Source organism: Cyanistes caeruleus, chromosome 3 (genome assembly GCF_971803275.1).
Source record: "Cyanistes caeruleus chromosome 3, bCyaCae1.hap1.1, whole genome shotgun sequence".
Classification (NCBI taxonomy): domain Eukaryota; kingdom Metazoa; phylum Chordata; class Aves; order Passeriformes; family Paridae; genus Cyanistes; species Cyanistes caeruleus.
The window spans coordinates 98,069,061-98,093,560 of record NC_141703.1 but is presented as its reverse complement, the minus strand read 5'-3'; the positions used below and the strand labels follow the sequence as shown (position 1 = coordinate 98,093,560).

The following is a 24,500-nucleotide window of genomic DNA, read 5'->3' as shown; positions in this document are numbered from 1 at the left end:
GGAAAGACACGTGTACTGTCCCGTAGGAACAGCACTGGGGGCCCTTAAAAGGATACATATATTCATGGCATCTGCCTGGTTTCAGGGTTTTTCTTTTTTTTTTTTGTTTTTTTTTTGTTTTTTTACTTTGTGAAGATTTTAGCACATGCCTTTCATTTCTGGATATAAAAAATGTCTGTTCTTGGCTCTTTTCCTTGACTAGTCCACTTTCATTCCAACATATTTTTGTGTCTCCCAAGGACATTGCATTGGTAACTTCTATTCTAAACCTCATGACTTTTTTTTTTTTCCTCCCCTATTGTTAGATAGTAAAAGGTTTTACATTTGTTATTAATTTCACACATTCCTGGTAAGGAAGAATGGCTGTCATTGTTCTAAACATGAAGTTGTATTTTTTATTTATTCTGCCTTTTCATGCAGGGCTTGGATGAATTAGTGTTTGTACAAGTGACATGACAGGAAGGATCATTATTTCTATTGCTGCCCTCTGGGGAATTCACAAAATTGGATGTGAAGATTGTGATATTTTCAAGCTCAAGTATGCTGTTCTCTTATGGCAGTTGCTTCTGCTCTTTCTTTCTCAATTTTCAGTTTTTTTCTGTCATGAATGTCTTTCTGTCCTCTACATGTTCTGCCAGAAAATGCATGTTTGCACTAATGTCATGTTTCACAGCATCCAAATATGTAATCATTTTACTTACAGAGCCCAGGCTTCTGCTTATAGCTCTGAAAGTTGAAGTTTTTCCTAGATTTAGTAGGGTACAGACTAATTTCTTAGCATTTAAACTTTCTGTTTGAATCACAAAATGGTTACGGAGTAATATTTCATCAGGTGACAGGAATACATCTTCCAGTACTTGAAGGGCAAGGGTTCAAACACAGCCATGTGATAATGTTTTTTGGGTTAGTTTGTGTTGGTTTTATATTTGTATTTCTGGTGGGTTTTTTAAGCAGTAGTTTCCTTTAGTGGTGGCCTTCACTAAAATGGGCTGTGGTAATCTCTGCTTCGTAACACTTTAAACAAGTCCAACCTTCTATCTTGGTTTCAGTTTTCTTTTTGTCTATGCCATGTGAAAAAATAAAGTCTAATAGGTCTGCTACAAAACTGGCTTCAATATCTATTTTTTTTTAATGCCACTATAATCCTCAGGTTCTTCTGGTTCCTTTTTTATTATGTATCTATAAATGTTTTCAACTTATTTGTACTGTGAAATAGAGGCTTAAAAATAAGTTAGCTTGAGAAGAATTCCCAAATTTAAATATATGCTGTCTGAGGGACATGGAAGTGTTTCTGCTAACTTTCTTGACAACATATTCACAGGCATGGACAGCAAATAATCATGAGCTGCTCTTGTGTTCAAAGAAATCCAAAAACAATCTATTGCCTTTGTGTCTTTCTTAATGGTGATGTGCTGTATGATCCTTGGCTCTTCTGTGTGGTCTTGGCAACCTTATGAAATACTTTTTTTTAAATAAAACCTGTATTTGAATTTAATCACAGACGCATTATGATATTTTAAAATTTTGCCATCCTTAAATGTGAGCTGTGTTTTCTTTAGTAATGATTGGTAATGGGCATCTGTGATCATGACATTAAAGCTCACCTTGTGGCTATGCTCTTAGATGCATAAATCAAATTGATTAAATACTTCCTCAAAAATAAAAGGAAAAAAAATACCCAAGCAAAACCAAACAAAAAATGTTCTAGCAACTCCAAGCCCACCTTCTGTGCTCTGTGACATAATGCCACAAATTGTTTTGAAATTTATCATAAATTAACATCCCCATCACTGGCCATCTTTAACTCAAGATCTGTAACATTTCTTAAGCTGAGCTTTACATTGCAAATTCAAACTGGCTTTTAAGGTTTTTTTAAACAAACAACCTCAGACAACTGTGTTCAATCTGAATAAGTGATTGTATCTTCTTGCTTTGTGCTTGTTCTACTAAAGAATTAATGTATCAATATTAGCATGTGCCACTTTCAATAGCCTGTAATACTGTTGTGATTGAAATAATGATGCTTGTAAAACAAGCTGCAGTCCCTGGATAGATTAACATTTTTATACTGACTTTTCTGTTTAGCTGTGTCATCCTTACTTGAAGTCCCCACAAAGGAGGTATTAAATTTCAACACTTGCCATTTTTTGCCATCACTGCCTATCTTCACTTAATCCTAAAGGTATTTATGGGAGATCTAAAGTTATGCTTTCTGAAGGAAGAATGCTAAATATTGTTCTGTCTAACATCAGTGAATTGTTGATTTGGGAATGAATTGAGAAGTTTTTAAGTATTTGCCATGACATTACTTTAATTACCAGAATTATGGGTAACTGAGCTTCTTGCAAAGTCAGCTCAAGCTTCTCCTTGGCTTTCTGGGACATTACAAGATCCCAGTACTTTACTGCCTCACTGGTAGTATCTCATGATAAAACTTCCTCATGGCAATATCTTGTGATAGGTTCTTGATCCTAGCATTACCTTGAAATAAAAGTGTTCTGGTGCCCTGAGCATCTTTTAAGAAAGGAAGCCCCAGCAGAGCAAACTTTCTAAGCGTGTTTCATGTCAAGCCTTTAGCATTTGTTATATCCACACTTAAATACCTAAATTTTGGCTAAAACACCCCTAGCTTTCTCTTGAAGCCCCTGCCAGGTGGGAAGAGGCTCAACACAGTGAGGAAGAGCCAGTAGCTCCTGGCTGAGATGCACCTTCTGAACTGTCCCAGGGAAGTTGTCACTGGGCAGCTGTTATTTCACTAGAGATGAGGAGCCCAGAAACTTGAGTCATCCTGTGATTGGTGCCTGGAGGTGGCAGAAGCTAAATTAACCTACAGAAACACTGATGTCTGCTGTATGTTTTTGTCTGGCAGCAGCTGGGAGAATTCCTCTGAAGATGTTAACTTTTCTTTGGAGAACCTTTTACTCTCCCTTGCACTAGCACGGCTCCAGGAGTGGCCTGGAGCAGGCTACTGCTCATGCACTGCTTCATGCCTTCTTCTCTTTTGAATGATGGTACAAAGCCATACTCATGGAGTAAATGCCATACTCATTCCTGCAAAGCTGACCTTGGCACATTGACGTGGAAAGAGATCATCTGGACTGAAAAAAATGTTTGTTCTCAAGTTATCTTTTTTAGAGTCTTGCACCAGCTGCAGTTTCTGTAATGTGTATGAATACAGGTAACATTTCCTTTGGTAAGGTCTTGCAAACAGCACACCCAAGAATTTTTTCTTGACTCCTGAAAAGATCTTTCTGTGCTTTATCTGCAGTTCTAGTTGCAGTCCCTTGTCAGCAGGCACATGTTTTCCATGGCAGGCACTTGCTGCTGCTTGCTGTCCTCTCTGACTGGGGTGTGTGACACCACCTGCAACCTGTACCTGTCTTGGAGGTGAGGTCCAGCCACAGACTAGGCCAACACACAGTGCTATTTGTGGTCTTGTTGATTTATAATAATGCTGGAGACTAATGCTTGAAAAGTTGTCTGTAATGCAATGGCTACATAATAAAAAAATACCAATATGATTCCTTGCAAGGTGACCTAAAATGGGGTGTTCTATTAGTCTGGATGGGATAAAAGCAGATTGAGTTTGGCAACGAGTCTAGAACTCTGTAGTTTGAAGCAACATCTTTCAGTCTGACATTCAGCATGGCTAGAAGTAGAAAATAAATAGATGCATTGAGGATTTAGGCATTGAGTACTATGCTGGATAACTTAAAGTTATAATTGATTCACACTGTAATTTTCCACCTGGACAACTAGTATTCTCTACCCTACTAGAAAACTTTGAGCACTCATCTGCCTGTGCTTCCCTCTCAGCTCTGTCCTTTGAGCATTCAGATGATGTGACACAAACTTTTTAACGTAATGAAGGTCTTGAAAAGAATATTGTCCTGAAATGCAGTTGAATTAATGCACGGAATACTTTTAGAGACAGCTGGATTGAGTGAGTAGTGAAATGAGAACTCAAGGGCTTGGACCATGTTGAATGAGATGTGTATCCTGCACAGTAAGTCAAGGTAATTTGATATTATCTCCCTTTGTTATTGCTGTGTTTATCTTTTCACAGGAATCAGTATTACACCAAGCTCAACAGATTTATGTAGTATAATCGAAAACTTGACAACATCTATATAGTCAACAACAAATTTTCAAGTGCTAATTAAATGGTATCTTTGGTGTCTGACTGGTATTTATTTCAACACCAGAGTTTTGTATGGTGATTGGTACTGAATTCCAGAGTAGTGAACCAGGGAGCACAGTTTTATGCAGACCTTGCCTGGTCTATGCAGATCTGTACCTTGGCTGAGTTCTGCTCACCCAACACTGCCTCAGTGTTTATTAGTGCACAGCTGGATGCTGCAACAGGGCTTACCCCCAGGCAGACAATTAATGAACTTGGTCTAAGCTCAGATTCATTGTCTGTACTAGAGAAATTACTATTCCCTGGTACGATTTTGGCATCTAACAACTAGTCTGGTCAAAAATTTGCTGTCTCAACTCAGATCTGAGCTTGGACAGGGATACTTTCAGCAGGCATTTAATGAGATTTGGAGCCAAAGGAAGTTTTCCAGTATAACTAGAGGATCTTTTATGCCAGCTGGCATGTTTAATTTATGTCCCTGGATATGTTTTATTTGCTAATATAGATAAAACCTTTTCATGTTAAAGTTATAACCCTTACCCACTAAAAATAGAGACTTACAGGTCAAAGTGTTTTCAGACTACCTGGGGCTCCACTGAGAGATTAAATTCATCTTTTTGTCAAGTTGGATGGTGGGTACATAAAACTTTCCTGTCAGCTGGGATGGGAGAGATCATGGGCTGAGGACTGTCAAGTCTGTACAATTGTGGGGTTTTTCTCCTTCTTCAGATCATATGGTTTATGTGTTTTTCCACTACACTAAAGCACAGGAAATAACTGATTCTTGAGGAGCCCTGAAATTATATGACCAGAAACTGGTGAAAGATGAACCTTTGGCTCTGAAAGTTCTTCTTATCTGTCTAAAGATCCCTTATGCTTTCAAAATCTTGTAGAACTAAGCACGTTCTTAACCCCTTGTTTTTCTGTCTTTGAAGATTTTTAGGTATCTACATTGTAGAGTGGCACTGTAGGAACCATCCCTGATTTGTTGGACCTTTATTTCAGAAGGTGTTGGTCATAACATTTAGGTGGTATTTGAAAAGCCAAAGGCTGCTGGTGGTACATCCATGGTCCACAGGTCTCTTGACATGCAAAAGAGCCGCTTGGTAGTCTGGAGGCTGGCAAGCTCTCTGACCGCGAGTGGCTAAGCAGAAAATGATGGCTTTGCCATCTGAAGGGGGGCAACTGATGATATCCACTTAATATTTTTATTAACTTTGTGAGAAGAGCAATCAGCAAAACAAAGCACCTTTGGAGTAAAAGGCCCATCCACTGAAGTATCTCTTTTTGGTGAAATTTTTTAATATTTTTTTCCTGAAGCTTGAGGGAGGGTTTGATTGAATGCATAAATGCTTTTCTTTGTGTTGGTCTTCTGTTCCTTTTGGTTTGGGATATTTTTTTCTTTTGTTAACATTTCTGACTGTCCACCCACAAATTCAGAAATGGCCAAATGTTTTCATTTAAAAAACTGTTATGTCACCTATCCTGACCAGCATATATATGCAGTCATATATGAAATTTGGTTAGTCTTCAGATAGAATGAATATTCAAAAAGTTCTGAAGATGTCTTAACTGTATGTAATTGATTAAGTGTGTTTTAACTTGTAATCAGAGCTCTGTTATTCAAATAAAAAAAGACAATCTTGGTTCAACCTATCTTTAACTCACCCTATGGTGTTTATGTTGCATGTTTAAAACTTTGGGCTTTTTCTAGATAATTGCATGACAAGCGAAAGAACTGTCATGAAAATAGATGTGTTGATATTTTGATAGGAATATAGTAATCTCATAATTAAATTATTTAGTTAATTATATGTCATGCTGTAAATGTATTTGTACTTGGTACAGTACCCTGCTTATGGAAAATACTTGTACCACCCCTACAGGCTACATTCCCTGGGGAAGTGTTTTCCTCCATAGTATGAAGTACTTTTGTTTTCTGTACAATATTTTCCTTTAATTGAACTATAAGTTTTTTATCAGCAGGTATTTATTTTTCAGTTGGCTGCTGCTGCTATTGCAGCCTTGAAGAACAAGCTAGCTCACTCAAAGCCTTATCTATTTTCTTGCAAATTATATATATATATATGCATATACATAATATTATATATTATATATTATATATTTATATTATATATTATATATTATATATTATATATTATATATTATATATTATATATTATATATTATATATTATATATTATATATTATATATTTTATATTTTATATTTTATATTTTATATTATATATTTTATATATATATATATCAAATTATATTGTAATCAAAGAGATCATCCCTATTTGCAGACCCTGTCTTCCATAGGGAAAAAAATCAACACTCCAATGCACCTAGGAAGTGTCACCCCTGAAAGTTCCAAAAGGTGACTAGAGTCATGCAGATGAAGAATTTACTTGATGTGTGAAGTTACTCTTGAAAGAATTTTGCCATTATGACCCTTTTATAGGTGAAAGTTCTGTAAAGAAATGGGTGAGGGTCTCATGTACAACATGAACGAGGGTACCAAAAATGATTTTGTGCCCAGAAAGAAGCCTGAAAGACAGGTAGTTATTTTGACCCTGCAAATAATGTGGGGGCTGCTTGATCTCCAGAAAAACAGCCAAGGCCTCACTAAATCCTTGTCTTCTGTATGATGCAGTTGGCATTTTCTGCCTCAGCTTCCCTGCTGTGGCTGCTAAAGGCACAAAGGTGTTTCACTACTGGTGACTGAGGGTGTAGTGAGAGATTAATTTCCTGCTCCTCTTCACAACAAGCTCTCCTTAGGGTGATAACTTAGAGGTGATACTTTTGTATGTTGGATTTAAACAGGCAGCTATGCTGCAGAAAGGTTAAAAAAAAAAAAAAAAAAGAAAAAGTTGGTTTGTGAAGTTAAACCTACTTGGGTACTTAATGCAGTGGATCAGTGAATGCACAGGCGAGATGAGGCAGGAAATGACAAGACAGCATTGGAGGTAGCTGAGTATTCCCTAACCATTTTACCAGCTGATAGCTATCAAAAAATGATGTGGTTTTTAAAAGTGATAGCACCTGACTTTTGTTACATTTATAGTGGTCTCTTAAGTGAACTGCTCCAAATCTATCTTGTATTTTTATATATAAAGTAGATTTATCTCTTTTGCTTGAGACTCACCTATTGTCTTAATTCACTTTTAGGGTAGAAAATGTTTTTCCCTTTCCTTTTCTAATAAAATATGGCATTCCTTCCTTATATAAAACTGCTCTTTTAGACCAATAAGTCTCTGCTGACCTCAATCAAAGTGGACATGCTTATTCAGAAATTCATATGGAGATAAAGTATTTTTAAATAGAAAAATATGCAGTGCTGGCTCTTGGAAAAGAAAAAAAATCTCAAATCTAATTCTGCCCGTTGGTATAAAATATCTTTGTGATACCTTGTCCTCTCTGTTGATGAAAACCTGAAATGGTATGATTGTAGGATGTGCCTCTGTTTGGATCTTAGAACAGGACTTCTCTGTCTGTAATCTCCCCAAACTTCACCCATTTGAAATAGAAGCTGAATAACTCATTGTGATGTTTTTATGTTCCTTTTCAAAAGATGTATTGCTTGCTGTTGTAAATCATTTATGGTACAAAAAAAAAACCAAATCAAATTCTTGTTTATAAGAAGTACTAAATAAGGTATCCAATATATTAAAATTATTTTACAACTGCTTATGAGTGGCACCTTATTTGGTACATTTTTTTGATTAAGTGTATAACAGCTGTGGATAAATATGAAATCAGTAGTCAAATAGGATAAGTAGGCAATCAGTAGTCAGTTATGGTATTTTCCTCTGAATAACATCTCCTGAAACCTGAAATATTGAGATGTAGTTTTATGTGTTGCAAAGTTTTATGAATAGGCTAGTAAAAAAAATTTTCCTAGGATAGCTCTTTAGATGATTGAAAGATTATTTTCATGATTTTAATGGTTTATTCTTTTTTATATATGCTTTTCTTTTATTAAATCTGGTGAACTGCAGAAACCACAGCATTTCAAGCAGCTAGCCTGAGGGGTTTAATATAAACCATAAAAAGAATAGTCAAAACTTTGTCTGCTTTTGTGATGTCATTGGAGTGCCCTATGTGTTGTGATTATAGCTATTTACGTTAGTCCAAATATTTATATAATGCACAATGTGAAAGTATGAGGTGCTAAGTAGAGAATTACCATTTTCTTCACAAGAGAGGTGTTCATTTCTATGAGCAGATGATGTCTGCATGTTTTTAGGGAAATGGCTTTCAAGCTTCCAAGATTTTCAGGAAAACATGCCTATAGCACAATATACAAGGAGAAGAAACATTTGCTCTTTCCTTTTAATTCGCTCATCTCGTGCTTGTCAGCTGGTCTTAAATGTAGAACAGAACCAAAAGAAGCAGCTATAATTGCTGTATTAATTCCTTTCTGTGGATTAGAGTGAGCTTCCCCATCTTTAGTGTAGTCCAGACATATTTCTGGAAGAGGGGGTAAAGCTGAAAACACCTGTGGCTCTGGTGGGCCAGTCAGCATGGCCAGAGAGCAGGGCACCACTCAGAGGCTCTTGTCAGGTGTTAAATTCACACCTGGTTAGAAGGGAGTTTCACTAACCCCTCTGCTGCAGTGTTTTAAAATCAAGGTAATCAATAAACAAATGTCTCTAAAAAAGCCCTGCACATTATTCAGTACATTGGAGCCTTATGGTTTTTAAATTTCCTTTCCTCTTTTATTTTCATGATCTCAAATTGCACTGCTCAGGCAATTATATCAGCTCTATCACACACCAGAAAACAAATTCCAGTAGTGGCAAACAAAATACATTTTAACAAAATCCTTTGTAGGTCAGAAGGGAATAGAAAACACAATAGCAGTGCAAACTAGGTCCTATTGGCAGTCCTTGCTTAGGGCAGCTGGGTCTTCCATTCCCTTCAAACACGTTTTTGATTACTAGAGCTTGCCTTTTGTTTTCTGCATTCCCAGACACATGTCTGAGCCTTGAAAGGTGGCCTTAATACAACCATTTATATACTCCTGAATTCAAATGTCCATTTGAAAATGCAGCAATAAAGCAGTGAAGTACATCAATAACTGTGTCAGAAAATGAAGAATTAGATGATTGTTGATGGATGATTATATGATTTCGATGACTTGTACGGAGATTGCCATGTTCCTGGTGATTCTTATTTCAAAATATTTATGAACAGGCAGGAACGATAGGCTTTGCATTTATGAGCAAACAAAAATGTCAGCTGAGTACTTTTAAGTTTTATTGCAGCTTTTTTAGAAAACCAAACTCACTGTCCAAGCTCTTTTTTTCTCTTTGAGGCTCCTGGGATAGAAATCAGGTTGCACCTGTTATGTGGGCAGGTGATGTTTGTGATGGGCACTAATTGATTTGATGGGCATATTCTGAAAGACAGAAGGCACTTTCAGGAATTTAGTGTTAGTTTTCATGCAAAATAGATGAAAAGACATGCACTGTTGTGGGATTTTTTGCCATATTGGTCGACATTGTTAACTTCAATGAATTTGACTGGGAATTCAAAACAAAACTTGAACAGACTCAGAATAGATTAGAATAAAATCAAAGACAATACTTGCAGGATGCCCTTTGAGGAAAATCTGTAAACTTTCATACAGTTTTAACTGACAGAAATCCTGTTCTCATGCTAATATAGCCAATAATGAAGAAATGTGGGAAAAAAAAAATACAGTGAATGTGTTGTACAAGCAGAATTGTGCTGAACCAGGCTGAATAATGGTGTTCTCTATGGGATGCCAGCCAGCCCCTTAACGCTTACTGCTGCTGCACAAGCTCTTGCTAATCCTGCCCCAAGAATTGTTTCTCTAAATCATGTGAGGACTTTGATTTCATTGTAATAGATGGAGGCAAGGGGAGCTTGTGTCTGAGGCTGGGGACAGACAGCGTGTCCCTGTGGAATGAGGGCGCTTTGTGATGGTGCGTCATGCTGGAATTGCAGCTGACAACAGCCTGCACAAGGAGCAGTGGCTTGCAGGAAGCACTGCCTAATTCCTGGGCTCTTCTCTCACCTGGGAAATTTGTCTACTACAGACCAGGCTAATGGTGATCTTTGGGACTCTCCTGACTTGAATGCCTTTTTAGTTGCAACACAAAAAGGTGACAGTTGTGTTAGCACTGTATGAAAGGAAGAAGGAAACAACAGCTAGTCTGGCTGCCAGCATCTTGAATTTCAGGATTTAGCAACAACATCTTACCCTGCCAGGAACTTCCCTCAGAAAGCCAGTTTTTAAGCACTGCAGATAGAAATATGCTGGTTTCATAAGTTAGATTTCGAGAAGATCTAGCAGAAGACATGCATTCAGAATAGCTTTATTTTTCCCTTAAAATCCACACTGAACTCTGTTCTATTTTGTTAATCAATAGGTAAATATCGGGATGGTGAAAGGAACAGTTTTATTTAGCACCAAATATGAAAACCTGTTTGCATATGTATCTTGGTGTAAGAACAGGGATTTCATAAGAGTGACAAATAAAGAAAAGCCCAAGTGTTCCCTGCTGAGATTTCTGCTTTTAGATTAGAGAACATTAAAACTAATGAACTATTCCTGTAAATATGAACTATTGCTGAAGACAACTGAGAAGTTTTTTAATAATGCTGAGTGCATTTGGAAGTACTTAGCTCTGTGGATGACTTGTAGGAATTGATCTCTCTGCTTAGTGGAAGACAGGGTGGTTCAGCAAACACGACTGCCTGGCAAGCTACCTAGGAAAGGCATCAGAATCCTTCTCCCAGTCCTTTCTTTTGTCCACTTCATTGCTTTTTAATGCCTGTTTCAAGGGAAGGTGATCTTTTGCAAAATTCTCAGCAACAAAGCCCAGCTGAGGTAGGCAATGATGAGCAAGTAGTGATTTCAATCAGTTTTAGAACACCAGTATAACTTTCTATTAAAAATATGAATCCATCTGAAAATCCCTCCCAAAGATTATTTTATTATATTTATTATTTATTCCCTGGAAATAGCAATCATGGGCTTCAAAAATCTTATTTAATTGAAAGCTATAGAAGTTAAGCTATTTAGTTTTTGAGAGATGTTCTGCTGGTTTGGGTAATTCCTGAGTGGCTTTTGCTAGTTTCAGTGTAGACCGTTTCTTAGACCACTGTTCATTTCTCATCAACTATGAATCCTCAGATACCCTTTTATCTGACTTGGGCATCTTTATCTTGTAGTCAGGCATAGAACTGTATAGCTAACATTATTATTCATAAATTGCTTTTAATTAAAAGTCTCTGGAAAATCAAGACTGAAGTATCTGCCTGTTATGATTATAGGTAAGTTAATAAATGTTCATTTGCCTTGCTCCTTAAGAGAACCAAGTGTTACTGCACAGCACTTTTATAATCACAGTCTGAAGCCCACAGAACTTCTTCATAAATCAGATTAAAAAATACTTTCTTATAAAGCTAAGTGACCTTATAGATCAATGTTTCCAGATAAGATCCAGCATAAGCTACTCCAAAGACAGAGAGCATCAATCTTAGGTGATTCATTTCCTCAGCTACTCCCAAAGCAATTTAGGGAATAGACAGTCTGCAATAAAAACTTTTTCCCAAAAGGCTGAATATTTATACTAAGATGTTCTTAATAAGTACAAAAATTGCATCATCTCATGTATAAGAGCTTTGTGTAATGCATTTGAAAAATCAAATAAGAAAACTTAATGAACACTGTGTTATTATTCTTTTTTTAATGAACCATTTCTCTATCAAAAAGAGAGTTTCTCTTTTTCTTCAATATGAAAATCATAAGGTAACCTTCTTGTTGTGGCATCAACTAGTTTTACCAGTACTTCAGTTTTCTGGGAGATCCTTATTGTCAAATTTACTGCATGCACATTCACAAGCATGTTTAAGAGTGATGACTTTTACGTGCCCTGGCTGAAGGACCAGGAAGTGTGATTTGCATGAAAGAACTGAAAGAACTAGAAGTCAGGAGTGATATTTTTTCTTTTTCTTTTTTTTAAATTTTTTTTTAAAATATCCACTACTGACTGCCTCTGTTTCCTGAGTAAAAGATAGGGAAAATAGTTATTTATATGTCAGGAAATAATTTTAGGAATTTGAATGCAAAGTGTTTTGGAAATCTGAACTCAAAACCTAAAACTGTGAAATCCCATGTGGTCATTTCTTTTTATTTTCCAAAAAGGTAGCAGAAAAAATCAGAAAATACTATGTCACTCTTCTACTGTAAAATGCAACAAAATTAGATTTGTGGAAAGAAGTGTGGTATCTGGGAGAATCACTGTTTGCAGTCTTGAGACTGAAGGTGGGGTTCAGGAGTAGGGAGCGCTTTGAGTGCAGCCCCTTGAAGATGGGCAGATGTGGCAGAGGGCAGCAGGAGAAAAGTTAGATTTCCTTTGGTCTGTATTTTGGGTCATGAAGGGGGAGCAGACAAAAGTATACGTGATTTAGGAACCAGGGTAGAATGAAAGGTCATGGAAAAAAGGCTGAGCAGTTTAGACATTAAAAGTTATTGTTTAACAAGGTAAATGACATTTTGTTAGGGTTTTTTTTTTCCTTCTCTAGACCACTGTGTCAGAGCACATCCAGTCACTCACTAGTATGGAATCAAATATACAAGGTAGCAGTTGGTATTCGCTAAACAGGCAGAAGTCTTTGCTTCTGAGAAAAGGCTTATTAACTACATTGGAAATCATGAACAAAAGCTGGCAAATGAGCTGATGAGCACAACTTCAAAACAGGAGCTACTCAATAGCAGTGATTTGATTGAAATGCTGGTATACATTTAAAGCACCAAATAGTTTAATGTTTGTCTCTGGGTAATCTCAATCCTTCTTACTGTGTTTAATTTCCACAGCCTAATTCAGAAGTTTCCCAAGTATAAATTAAGACATAATCAATATTTTGGTAGGTAACTGAGTTAGGGAGCAGTAGAAGCCATAGTTAGTCACTACACTGGGCAACAAAGAATTTCCATAGGTAGCCTGTGTCACTCAACAAACTCAGGTAATGGTTACTTTTACCTTATAAAGGACATTTTCCTACAACAGACAGAGCAAACTCACAAAAGCTGGTTAGAAGTGTGTTTGTGAGAGCAGCTCAGAAAATCTGCACAAAGTATGGGAAAAATACCAAGAAATGTAGGTGTTGAGTTAATTTGACAGGTTTCTTGGAGCTATCCTCTTCAAATAGCTAAATTGTTATCCTTCAACAGTTTAGTATTTATGTATCAAACAGTAAATATCCTACCTAGAAATAATACTTTGCAGCCTTTACATATCTGATCTTATTATCTATGATCAGACAAAAGATGTGCAATTTAGATCTTGATCAAAATAGAGGCTGGTGTGACTCTCTTGGCCTGTTCCTCTGTCCTTAGGGCAGAAACCAACCCTGGATTTGGTTGATTTACATTTGCTGTGTGTTGACTCTGGGGATGCTCAGAAAAAAATTAAATGAGAAATTTCTGAGGCTTGTGGCTTTTCAGCCATTAAGACAGCAGTTTGGATTACTCTTCCTTTTGAGACTACTTGTTATCACGAAGTGAAGTGATCTACATGCCTGTAAAATTCCTACCCCTCTTCCCCATTGGGCTGTACCAGCCCAGTAAGAGCAACAGTTCCCAGTGACCCTCTCAAGTTTGGTTTCCTTGAGTAGCCAGAGTGAAAATGGGTTCTGGCTTTCTGGAGTTTCATGAGTAAATTATATGCATAACAATTAATGTTTTCTGATAAACAAAATAACCTAAATAAATACTGCTAATTGCTCTCAGCTTTTGAAGCTGACTTTCTGAGCTTTGTTTTATTTTATTTTAATTTCCTTGGGAACAAGGTAGAATTGCTTTCTATGTAGTGAGTTGTTTTTTGTTTCCCAAGGTAGTCAATTGCAATGATGTAAAAAAGATTGGGGTATTTTTCTTCCTTTTTATCATTCTATTGTTAGCTTGCTTACGACAAGAATAAAAAAACAGTCGATATTTGGTAGTGATAATTGCTATGAAACAACATCAACAGACAAATGCATTGCAAGGTTTCATGCTAGCATGCCGCCTGTCAGTATTAGATGTGTTTACTTTTCAGAGTTATTGTCACCTTTAGCTGTCCAGAAGGAAAAAAAATAGCTGTTAGCTGAGGTAATTTCCAAGGACATAACAATTAAGAGGAGGTGAGTGTCAGTTTGTAAAAATAGGTTTCAATATACGCTATTTTTTTAACATTAGCTATTTCTCAGGCAAATTAATCATCTAAAGCACAGCTTTTGGTATTGAGCATTGCTGATTCAATGGTTATTTCCTATGAAGATGATCATAAATTGGGATGCTGGGGAACATGCAGTTTAGGGTTTCCAGTACAGAAACAGCTGTTGGCAGAGAGTGGTCGTGTACACCCTGTCAGGGAGCATTTACTGCAGCCCTGGGTGAGCTATTTTGGCATTCCAGGATATGCAGCTTAATAGCTGCCCAGTATTTAAACAAGGGGAACAGCTTGGATTTCAGGCCCTGAAAGCTCTAACATTCCTTTCTTGCACGGTCCCAGAGGGCCACGTGGTGCCTTTAATTGTGAACAAGTAAACATTAGTCTGGTGGCTAGAGCAATTCAGGAGATGAAATGAGACAGAAGTTGTCTCTGCAGGTGGGTTAACAGCTGCTGCCAAGTGCCTCTCTATCTTACTATCTCTGAGCAAGCCTCAGAGATGAGCCTGAATAATTTCCAGTGTCGTGTGAAAGACTGGCAAGCAGCAGGAGTGATTTGTTCTGATTCTTGTGAAAAAGATTGATGTAGTGTTTGTTTCTGAAGATTTGAAACTGAGAGAGAAAAACTCCACTATTTTGGTTCTCCAGTCATTTAAAATCTTAATATAGGTATGCAGATTCCAGCTCTTAAAAGTCTGGTAGCAAGCAGTAAGCAATTAACCCTCTAAATGCACGTCCCCATAATTTAGCTATCAATTAGCTTTGTCTTAGTGCCTCACAAACTGTTACAAACGAGATGTAGGACAATCTGTCAGAAACAAGTTGCTTGGAAATGTAATTACCTGGCTTATTTGTAGATGAATGTTTTTGACAGAAGCTTTAAGGAGGGAAAAGCAGAAATTCATGTGGAGATATCTCTGCAAAATTAAAGCTACTTCTCCCACTTCAATCTTATTAAAATATGAGGATCCTCCTACTCTCTCCTTGTTTTTATCTGCAGGTTTACAAAGTTATTGCCCCTGCTGATATATCTTAAGCAAAAAGACAAATTATGATATATTAAGTAGAAGACAAAGAGATTTCTTTGGGAAAGAGAAACTATTCAGTGTTTAGCTGAGTTTTCTTCCTTCTTCAAATGTCTCATGGCAAACTGACTTTTCCAGTTCACTTTTGTGCATCTCAGTAATTGAAAGAGGGATGCATTTCCCATCATCTATACCTTGCATGCATCAGTAGGCCATTTCTGTAGGTGCTGGTGCGATGGTAGAAAAAGGTTTGTTTTCTAAAAATCCATAGAAAACAGATCAAATATGTGTCCTCTATGCAACTGAACCCTGAGCTGGGATCTAGCTGGCTTTTATGAGCTAATGAGGGTCACTGTGGGTCAAGACTTGAATGAGAACTTCCAGGAAAAATAAAAGTGTAGTAGGAAGTACTCTTTACTGCATCCATGAGAGGTGCTTGCCCTTTGACTGAGTGATACAATATAGCTTGAAAGATATAGCTTGAAAGATACTTATAACAGTTTATGAAGTCTTTTGGGTTGGTGTCTGAACAGATCAGTTGCTTTTAGTGTGTGGAACAGCAGCTTCCCTCTGGAAGGTCTGGCACAATGTAATGAGTGACAGGGCATGTAAATATCTGGTACTTCCAATGGGCAATAACACAAGCTGGGAAAATAAAAACTCATCTAAACACTCCAACAATAAACCTGCTTGATGAAAAGATTTTTCTTTTCTTCCATAATTTACAAACGGTGAACATATATTTGTACAATTAAGAAGTAAAGAGTGGAATATATTCTAAGAAGCTGAAAAGGCCACAACAGCAAATGGATTGAAAACAACAGAGTAACTTCATGAAGAAATTCACATGTGGCAATAACATATGAGATTTGAAGGCAATGTCAGACCATGAAAACAGCTAGTTTGGCAAATCTAGAGAATACACCAGAAGAAGGATTATTCTGTTCATGCTTTACTTCCTAGGCTGGTTTTCCTCAGTGCCAGCTCTGAGACAAAATGAATTTAGGGGATATTTTCCTAACCCCACCCATGCAGCCATTCCTACAACAATATGCACAGACAACAGAAGGGCTGTTTATAAAGCAGAATGAACTTTGTTTTGTTAGTCCATAGCTTTGAATAAAACAAAGAATTATGAAGAGCTGGGAATTTGTGAACTGGCACTGGAACAAGGGAAGTAAAGAAAGCAGAAGGGCAAAACACAGCATGTCAGAGAAGATTTAAAGTTCTGTCAGTAGAACTTTATCTTCATCACAAATCCATTTATACCAGATAAAACTACATGTAATTAACTTCAGTTAACTTATATTGTAGAATAGATGGATTTCTTTTAAGCTTTAGTGGATGTCTTTTTTTCAAATCCTATTGCTGAAATGTTCAGTAATCTCAAACCATAACTATGGTTTCCTATTAATGCAGCAGATTTCCAGGTGACAAGGACCTGGACCAAGCCCCAGGTCTCACGTTGTAAATGCCATTCTGGCAAATGTGAGTGCCCCTCTGCATCTGAGGAAGAAAGGCAATTGAGGAGTGTTCTGTTTTGTCCTTGGTAATCATCCCTAGACTACTTCAATTTCCTGGCACCTTGAAAGAATTGCAGTGTGGAGTATGACTTTCATCATGTTGTGGTGTTACCAGGCCAGCATAAATGTTGCATATAAACTGTCAAAAAAAAAACCCCAAAAAACATTGAATGGAAGACTTGTACCTTTGTTTGGAAACAATGATTTAATCTTCATTTTTCATTCTTTGCATTCTAGACTTACACTTTCTCTTGACAGAGAGATTTTCAAAGTTTTAACTCAAAAATCTCTTCATTTTTGTATTCAAAATAATGCATGCTGAAGTGAAAAACTGAACATGGTGAAGACAGACACTCTGAAATTAAAACACTGAGATTTAGATTAGTCCAAGAAATTAGGCATGAATGCAGTTTTGTGAAGAGTGCAAGTTCTGAATTATGTGCTATTATCAAAAGTTCTGGAATAACTCAATCGTATCTTTAAGCAGTCTTTCAAAAGACTGTTCTAATTTCACTTGAAGTTACAGATTCCTATTTAAAATTAAATTTTTAGACTTCTCATCACTACCTTCAACATGTAAATGAATTAATGAAACAGCTTCTGGTTTTCATACAAATTAATTTTAAGTCACACATGGAATCCCCATGCTAGTCCTGAATTTTGTCCATGGCAATCTCTTCCTTCCCATCTCTTGCAACTCCCTATGAGTACTAATATGAATAATTGCATTAAGTTGGTCAATACAAATAACCCATGCATTAGTCTACTATGGAGCAGACTTACATTTCCCTTGGCAGTGTTAGGGAGCACACAGAGAGCAGCAGAAGCACTGATTATGTATTTACAGAGCTCTAAGTACAGAGGGAAGTTTTACAGTAAGTCAGCAGGAGCACTCCCCGAGAGCCCATCTGAGCTGCTGGGGCTGAAGGATGAGAGAGTTTAGCTCCAGGGGAGCAGGGCTGAAACTGATCTGTAGTCTTTAGGCTGAGGTAGCTTCCTAGTGCTGATGTGTAGAGGTGAGCATGGAATAATTGCCCACTCTCCTCCTCAAATAAATGCAGTGGTTAATGATATGGGCATATATCTTCTGTACACCTTCCTTTTAGTCACGTGCTAGGAGCCAGTGCTACCTGCAAAGAACAACCTTCTGGGGACTTAATAAATAAAAGTGGGATTTTGTTTGCCAAAGTACGGGTTAATGATGAATTCTTCTTCCTTCTTCAGAAGATAAACCTCAACCTTTAATTAAGATGGTGCACTCTTGCCCTTTGGGGCTTCCAAAAACAGGGCTTCTGTGGGAGGTTGTGGGAGGAAAAGGATATCGCTGAAGGTAGTCTTGCCCCTGGTGAATTGCAGCTGTGTTAATTACCAAAGAGTGGGAACAGCTATGTCCTCACAGCTGTGTCCAGTAAGGATGGAGTTATAAAAGAGTGGGTGGGGTGGTTGAGCTGGAGTCTGCTGGCCATGCTGTCAGGGGCACTGAATGTGCTGGCTGTTGTAGCAGGACTGAGATGAGTGCTGAGATTTGACCTGCCACCCCGGTACTGCTTTGGGCTTTATCTGTATTGTGGATTTTTGGGGGTGCCATCTCAAAACAGTGCTTCCACTGATGGACTTTAGAGGTAGTGTGATAGTGGACAATAAGAAGAAGTGCACTGTGGAGTCAGATGAGTTTTAAGACACCACCTATGGGTGCAATAAAAAGACTGGGGTGAAGTTTCTTAAAGATCTACTTTGTGTCAGTTCTGCTCTGACAAGGACAGGAGGTTAAGAAGAAGCTTTCTCAGACAGGTGTTCTGTTAAGTGAGAAATAAAAACTGACCCAAAGAGCCTCTCTTATGCTGGCCAGCTTCACTTAACATAGCTTTCTCAATAACATTTAAATAATGATGAAAATAAAGGACATAGCACTGTGGTAAGTGGAAAAAGTAGATAAGGTGTTTATTTATAGCTGCTTTGCAGAGCTTTTAATCTATTTTGTCAACCTATACATGCACAAATGTTCACCTGTACTTGTAGATTAAAAGTGCTGACACAGCCCTCTAGCTTTGCCAGCCCAAATTTTCATAGACCAGTATGTTATGTTTTGTTTTTCACTCTCTTTCCACAGCTCCTCCTGTTGTAAACAAAAAAGTCTTTTGGGGAAATTCTCACAGTACAGTGGAGAAAGCACTAGGTAAGGCACAAGGAGAATTCTCTTCCTTTTTAACATTGCCCACCTAGTTGTTAAGTGTTTGATACCTCACAGGTGCCAGAAATGTTTGCATAATAATTGTGTGTCTTTTGAGGAAATATAAGTACTTTTCATAAGCATGACATAATTGTAAATCCTGTGTTTGGGACAAAATGTACCTATATGTATATAAATATAAATTGAGTTTAATGAAAATGATTTTCTGGCACAGATGTATGTTTGCTTAGAGATGTGTGCACATTGTAGCAGAGGCTATACAAAAGTTAATTTTGTGCCATTCTGTAGGACAATTGTGTACATGGTTAATTTATTAAAACCTGTGTGGGGCTTTTTTAACTCTTATTTTTGATGAAGAGTCATGACCTCTCAGTGGCACATACAGTGCTGTTCTCTGTACAGATGAGTACTGAAGCCCTGAAGAAAAGAGGATTTAAACAAAAACGTTGCCACAGCAGAGCTAGCAGGAGAAGCTATGAAGTGACACATTTAAGATGCTAGTTTTCTCAGTTAGCAGTCAGATGATGGGGTCCTGCAATGGTATCTGTGGAGGGGAGTTAACAGCTTCTGTCTCCTCTTGGTGGATGACCATATTAGAGCTGATTCCTCAGGCACTGCTAATTAGTGTATACAGAAGAATGAGGTGCAGAGGATGGTGATGCTTGTCATTCTTGGTGCACAGCAATGTTTAAATCACAATTTGATGGTGGAATCCCCAAATTTATTTTCTGTGTGTCTGTGTTTGTGCAAAGCTATCAAAACCTCTGTCTCAACCAGATGTCTCTTACTGTTTCTTACCATACATAAACCCCAAAATTAATTTGTTTACTACTGCAGAAACAGCAAGAGGTATACAGAAATGTCTTGGAGAAAAACTTTTCATTCCAATTCTTGTGCATACAGAAAAACCCCAACAAACCTAAATAAATTATATGCTAGAAAGGCTTCTTATGTCCCCTGCTGAATTTACATGTCCATGGGTATCATAAAGAATTGCAACTTCAGTATGCATGCTCGATTGTGTATATTACAGTTCATTAACCAGCCCTCAGGCTGACTAATTGTGCCAGATGGTATAATTTCTGTGTGTACTTGACTTGCCATGAGTGTTACTATCTTGATTCTAATATTTGTCTGTAGTAAGTGTGTGTGAGGGGGAAGGGTTTCTAATTCACAAGCACCTTCCCTGAAAAGACCAATTGCAGATGGAAACAATTTAATGAGTTGTGATTCCAGATATATCAACATGAATGTGAACAGTCAGCATTCATCAGGGAAGATACTGAATAAAATTACAACCTTCAGAAAGCTTCTAATCAGCCTTTGAGCATCCTGCTTTGGAGGTGAGGGGAGGCTCATGGCCATGCTGAGGGCAGGCAGGAGCAAAAGAAATCATGTTTCAAAGTTTAATGATAAACCTCTAAAATACATAATTGTATTTTGTTTGGTGTTGATACATAGATATAGTCCATCCAACTTTTGCATTCTCCTCCAAGGAACATTGTTCCTTAGCATTTGGAAAATTTGTCCCTTCTTGCTCACCTTCTCTCCCCAGATTCATATGTGGGTAAATTTTGTCAGGATGAACATGAGATTGCCTTCCTTAGGGACTCAGTACAACATTGTGTGTTCCCTTCTGGCTCTTGGATGAGAAGTGTTTTATTTATGTAGGTAATTTTTCATAACAGATAAACAAGTCAAATCAATCCCAGTGAAATTTCTAAAGGCAGTGAGTGGAACCACTTCATTCAGCCTGAATCTCACTAAAGAAGTGAGTGCAAAACCTGGTAGGGCACTTTTGTTGGAATTACTCCTCCAGTGATCTTCACACAGTTCAGAGGCTGTGATTTCAGATGGAGAGAATGATTACTCAAAGGGTTCCTTCTGTAAATATGTTTTGTTGAGGAAAAAAGTAATCTGAGCCAGGGAAAAAGCCTTCAATGTAGAGTAGGTAATAACAGCAGGATGCTCCTCTGTTTCTTCAATCCTCCTTCATGTTTCTTTGGCTTATAGAACTTTATTTCCTGTTTATGAAATGGCTGTATTTTTATTGTGTAGAATATACTTAACTGTGTGAAATTCAAAGAAATCCAATGTTTTATGCTCTTAACTTCCTCCATAGGCTGTTTCTTTAACAATGTGTCATAGAGCTAAAATATTAGTATGCAAGACTTTGAAGCTGAAGAGGCAGAGAATTTTGGAAGCAAAGTTTATACACCTCTGAAGACACTGGAGACACTTAGAATATGTATTGAATAATCATGTCGATAGGCACAAGATCCTGAGCTGTAGTGGGATTGATTTTTACTAAGCACAAATAATCTCTGATTGTGATACTAAAATAAACAAATAAACTGCTGTATTACCACATTGTTTCACAAAGAAATGGGAGTTGCAAGAAAAAAAGTCTAAAATAAAAGCTAAACTCTTATTTTGCCTTCTGATGCCTGACATAACTACTTATACCATCAATAACTGACAGATACATAGATTTACAAAAGGCGTATTAAAAAGCAGATCTTCCTGCAAGCTTCTTTAATTGTGTCATTGCACAGCACTTATCGTTTAATTTTAGCGGTAATTAAACCCTTTCTCTAGTGCATCTGAACAGAAACGGCACATTCTTAACAGCTTCTTGAAACATGCTGTACTTTTTTTTTCTCTTTCTTTTTGGGTAGCAGGCAAGGCTGGATGATTTAATTTATTTAAAAAATGTGGTTTGGACTTGTGTGCTTGGGAGGCTTGTGTGCCTGTTGCTAGGTTTGCCTTTCAGTGCTATGGCAACCGCCGGGAAGCGCGGCGCAGCAGGAGCTGGCGGCCGCGCTGAGCATCCCGGAGGAATCCGTGTCCTTGGGGTTAGCAGACAGACCCACACCCAGGGGTTTGAGGGGAGATGAATGTTTTTAAGATCCTGCGGCCTCAAACCCACCTGCCAGTCTTGTTCTCACTTTTTCTGGGGGCTGGAACTGGCAGCAGAACCTAGGCAGCAGCTCCTCAGTGGAGCAAAAGACATGGGCAGGGAGAAAGAGATGGGTAGGATTTTTTTAAGCTCATCAGAAGTACACATAACCTTACCTGTCAGCACCTTGAATTGTCCAGAACTATGTGCAAATGCAGCTCATGCTATTTGTACAAGATGCCTTGATAACTTCCAATATTTATTCCAAATATTAATTACTGGCCTTCTGGCTGATTGAGGTGTTTACTTTTCTGAGTGCAGTCATTTTCTATGAAAAGCTGTGTTTTTGAAATTGTTGCCTGAAAAATAGGTCTCTGAGCTGTGAATGTGCCCCTGAGTGAATAAGGGACAGTGAGCTTGAGCACAGAGCTCTGGGATTCACTCACTGCACCCTGCCTTTTTCCAGGCTTCGGTGTTTGCCTTGGACATACTTTGATTTGGGTACCTTGCTCCCTTTGCTTTGAGCTCGATTGCATGACCTCATCCTGTTGGTAAATGTTTACATACATGCCATTCCCAAAGGAAATGTGGTTTTTACCCCTGCTGCAAAAGCACGTGAGCTCTGGTCCCCACACTTACCTTTGCCTGGCAGCTAAACCCCTGCAGGCCTTTCCTCTGCCCCTCTCTGATGGCACCTAGCAAGGTGCAGTCACTCCAAAGCCTGGCTGGAATGGGACACACAGCCATGGGCACTCCAGAGAAAGGATTGCAAGATGTGAGCCAAGGGGAGTTAAGCATTCCTCGCAGCCCCTCTGTCTGAGAAGGTTTTTAATTTAGAGGCAGTAATTCTTGGCTGAGTATGGATGATTGCATTGCTATATTAAGAGCACTTGTTGCTCCTCATTTTTTACTTTTGTGTGTGGTTTTGGTAGGTAAGGATCAGAAAGGGATTTGGTGCTATTTTGGGTTTGTTTGTTGTCAAAATATGTATGACTGGGTTTTTCAAGGTCCAAGATAATGCAAGCACTGACTTCTGTGATGTTTTTTTCACTTGGAAATAGACATGCATTTTTTCTACTTATTTAAGGTACGTGTCTGTTGTGGTTTGATATTGGCCAAACACCAGGCACCTGTGAAAGTTGTTCGCTCACCCTTTCTTGCTCTCAGCTGGGCAGAGGAGAGGATAAAAAAATAAACAATGGACTCGTGAGTTGAGATGAGGACCAGGAAAAAACACTCTAAGGGAAAAACAGTATAAATTTAATTTATTATTAACAGAGCCAGAGGAGTAAAATAAGCCTTTAAAACACCTGTTTTCCTCCCAGCCCCTTCCTCTTTCCTGCTGACAGTGTGGGGAGATATGGTGTGGGGATTTTGCTCATCGTCATTTTGTCACCCTAGATCTTTTTCTGTTCACTCAGCGAGAGGAAGCTTTCCTCTGCTATGCCATGGGGTCCCTCCCACAGGAGACAGTTCTCTGAGAACTTCTTCAGAGTGGCTCTAATTTCACAAGCAGCAGTCCTGCCAAAACTGTTGCAACATGAGTCCCTCCCATGAGCAATCTTCCCAAAACTGATACGACATGGGTCAGTCGTCCATGGGGTGCAGTCCTCTAAGGACAGGCTGCTCTAATTTGGCAGCAAGGGCTCTCTCTCTGTCTCTGGAAGCAAGAGCCCTCTCTCTCCATTTGGTCTCCCCCTGGATCACAGCTTTCCTTGGCATCAACTGGATCACAGTTTTCCTTGGCATCCACCTGCTCCAGCACTTTCCCCATGGACAGCGAGCGGATCTCTGCATCCCCTGTGGACCTCATGGGCCGCAGGGGGACAGTTTGTTTCACCATGATCCTCACCACAGCCTGCTGAGGAATTTTGGCTCTGACACTTGGAGCACCTCCTCTCCCTCTTTATTTCCCACTGACCTTAGTGCTACCATGATGTTTACTCTTACGTGTCCTCACTTCCTCCTCTGCTCTGACTAGAAGAAAAACTGCTGCTCACAGGTACCATTGTCAACAAGTTCCCCCAGTTCAAAGATTCCTACGGGATCCCTCAGCACTGAGAGTTAATCTCTCCCTCTAACTCTCTGTGCTGGAGTCACTCGCCACATTTTCACTGCCGGCCATGCGGCCCCGTCTCCACCGCTTGGGCAGTGGCAGCCACCACGGCATTGACGCTGTTTAACGCCTCTCCTCATGCAGGGCGCTGGGAAGGAGAAGCTGCTGCTGCTGCCCCTGCCCTTCTGCCTGCAGCACAGCTGGCCAGGGACAGCCAGGCAGGCAAGGCTTGCTGTGGGCCATGCTGGTGGCATGGTGGCAGCCACTACAGCATCTTCCCATCCCTGGAAAAAACTGTGTGTGCATTGTTTTGATTTTCCCCTTAGATATATCATCACAGAGGTGTTACCAGCCCCTCCAATTGGGCCATCAGCATGTCCATCTTCAGAGTCATTAGAGACTGGCTCTGTTGGACATGGTGGAAGCTTCTAGCAGCTTCTCACAGAAACCGCTTCTGTGACCCTCTCACGCTACC

General features: G+C 38.6%; 1 protein-coding gene across 21 annotated transcripts in view; it reads left to right on the top strand.

The window, feature by feature from the left end:
- Positions 1-18,311: 18,311 nt before the first annotated feature.
- Positions 18,312-24,500, top strand: part of LOC111940482 (uncharacterized) — a 193,288-nt gene continuing 187,099 nt past the window's right edge. For 16 of the 21 annotated variants that reach the window (XR_015285098.1, XR_015285094.1, XR_015285091.1 and 13 more), the window contains exons 1-2: positions 18,329-18,420; positions 18,990-19,055. The gene's annotated coding sequence lies outside the window, so the exon portion shown is untranslated. Of the gene's footprint in view, positions 18,795-18,989; positions 19,056-20,306; positions 20,414-21,192; positions 21,502-24,500 lie in introns of those variants that run through there. The other 5 variants (XR_015285107.1, XR_015285105.1, XR_015285109.1 and 2 more) reach the window with 4 other exon arrangements.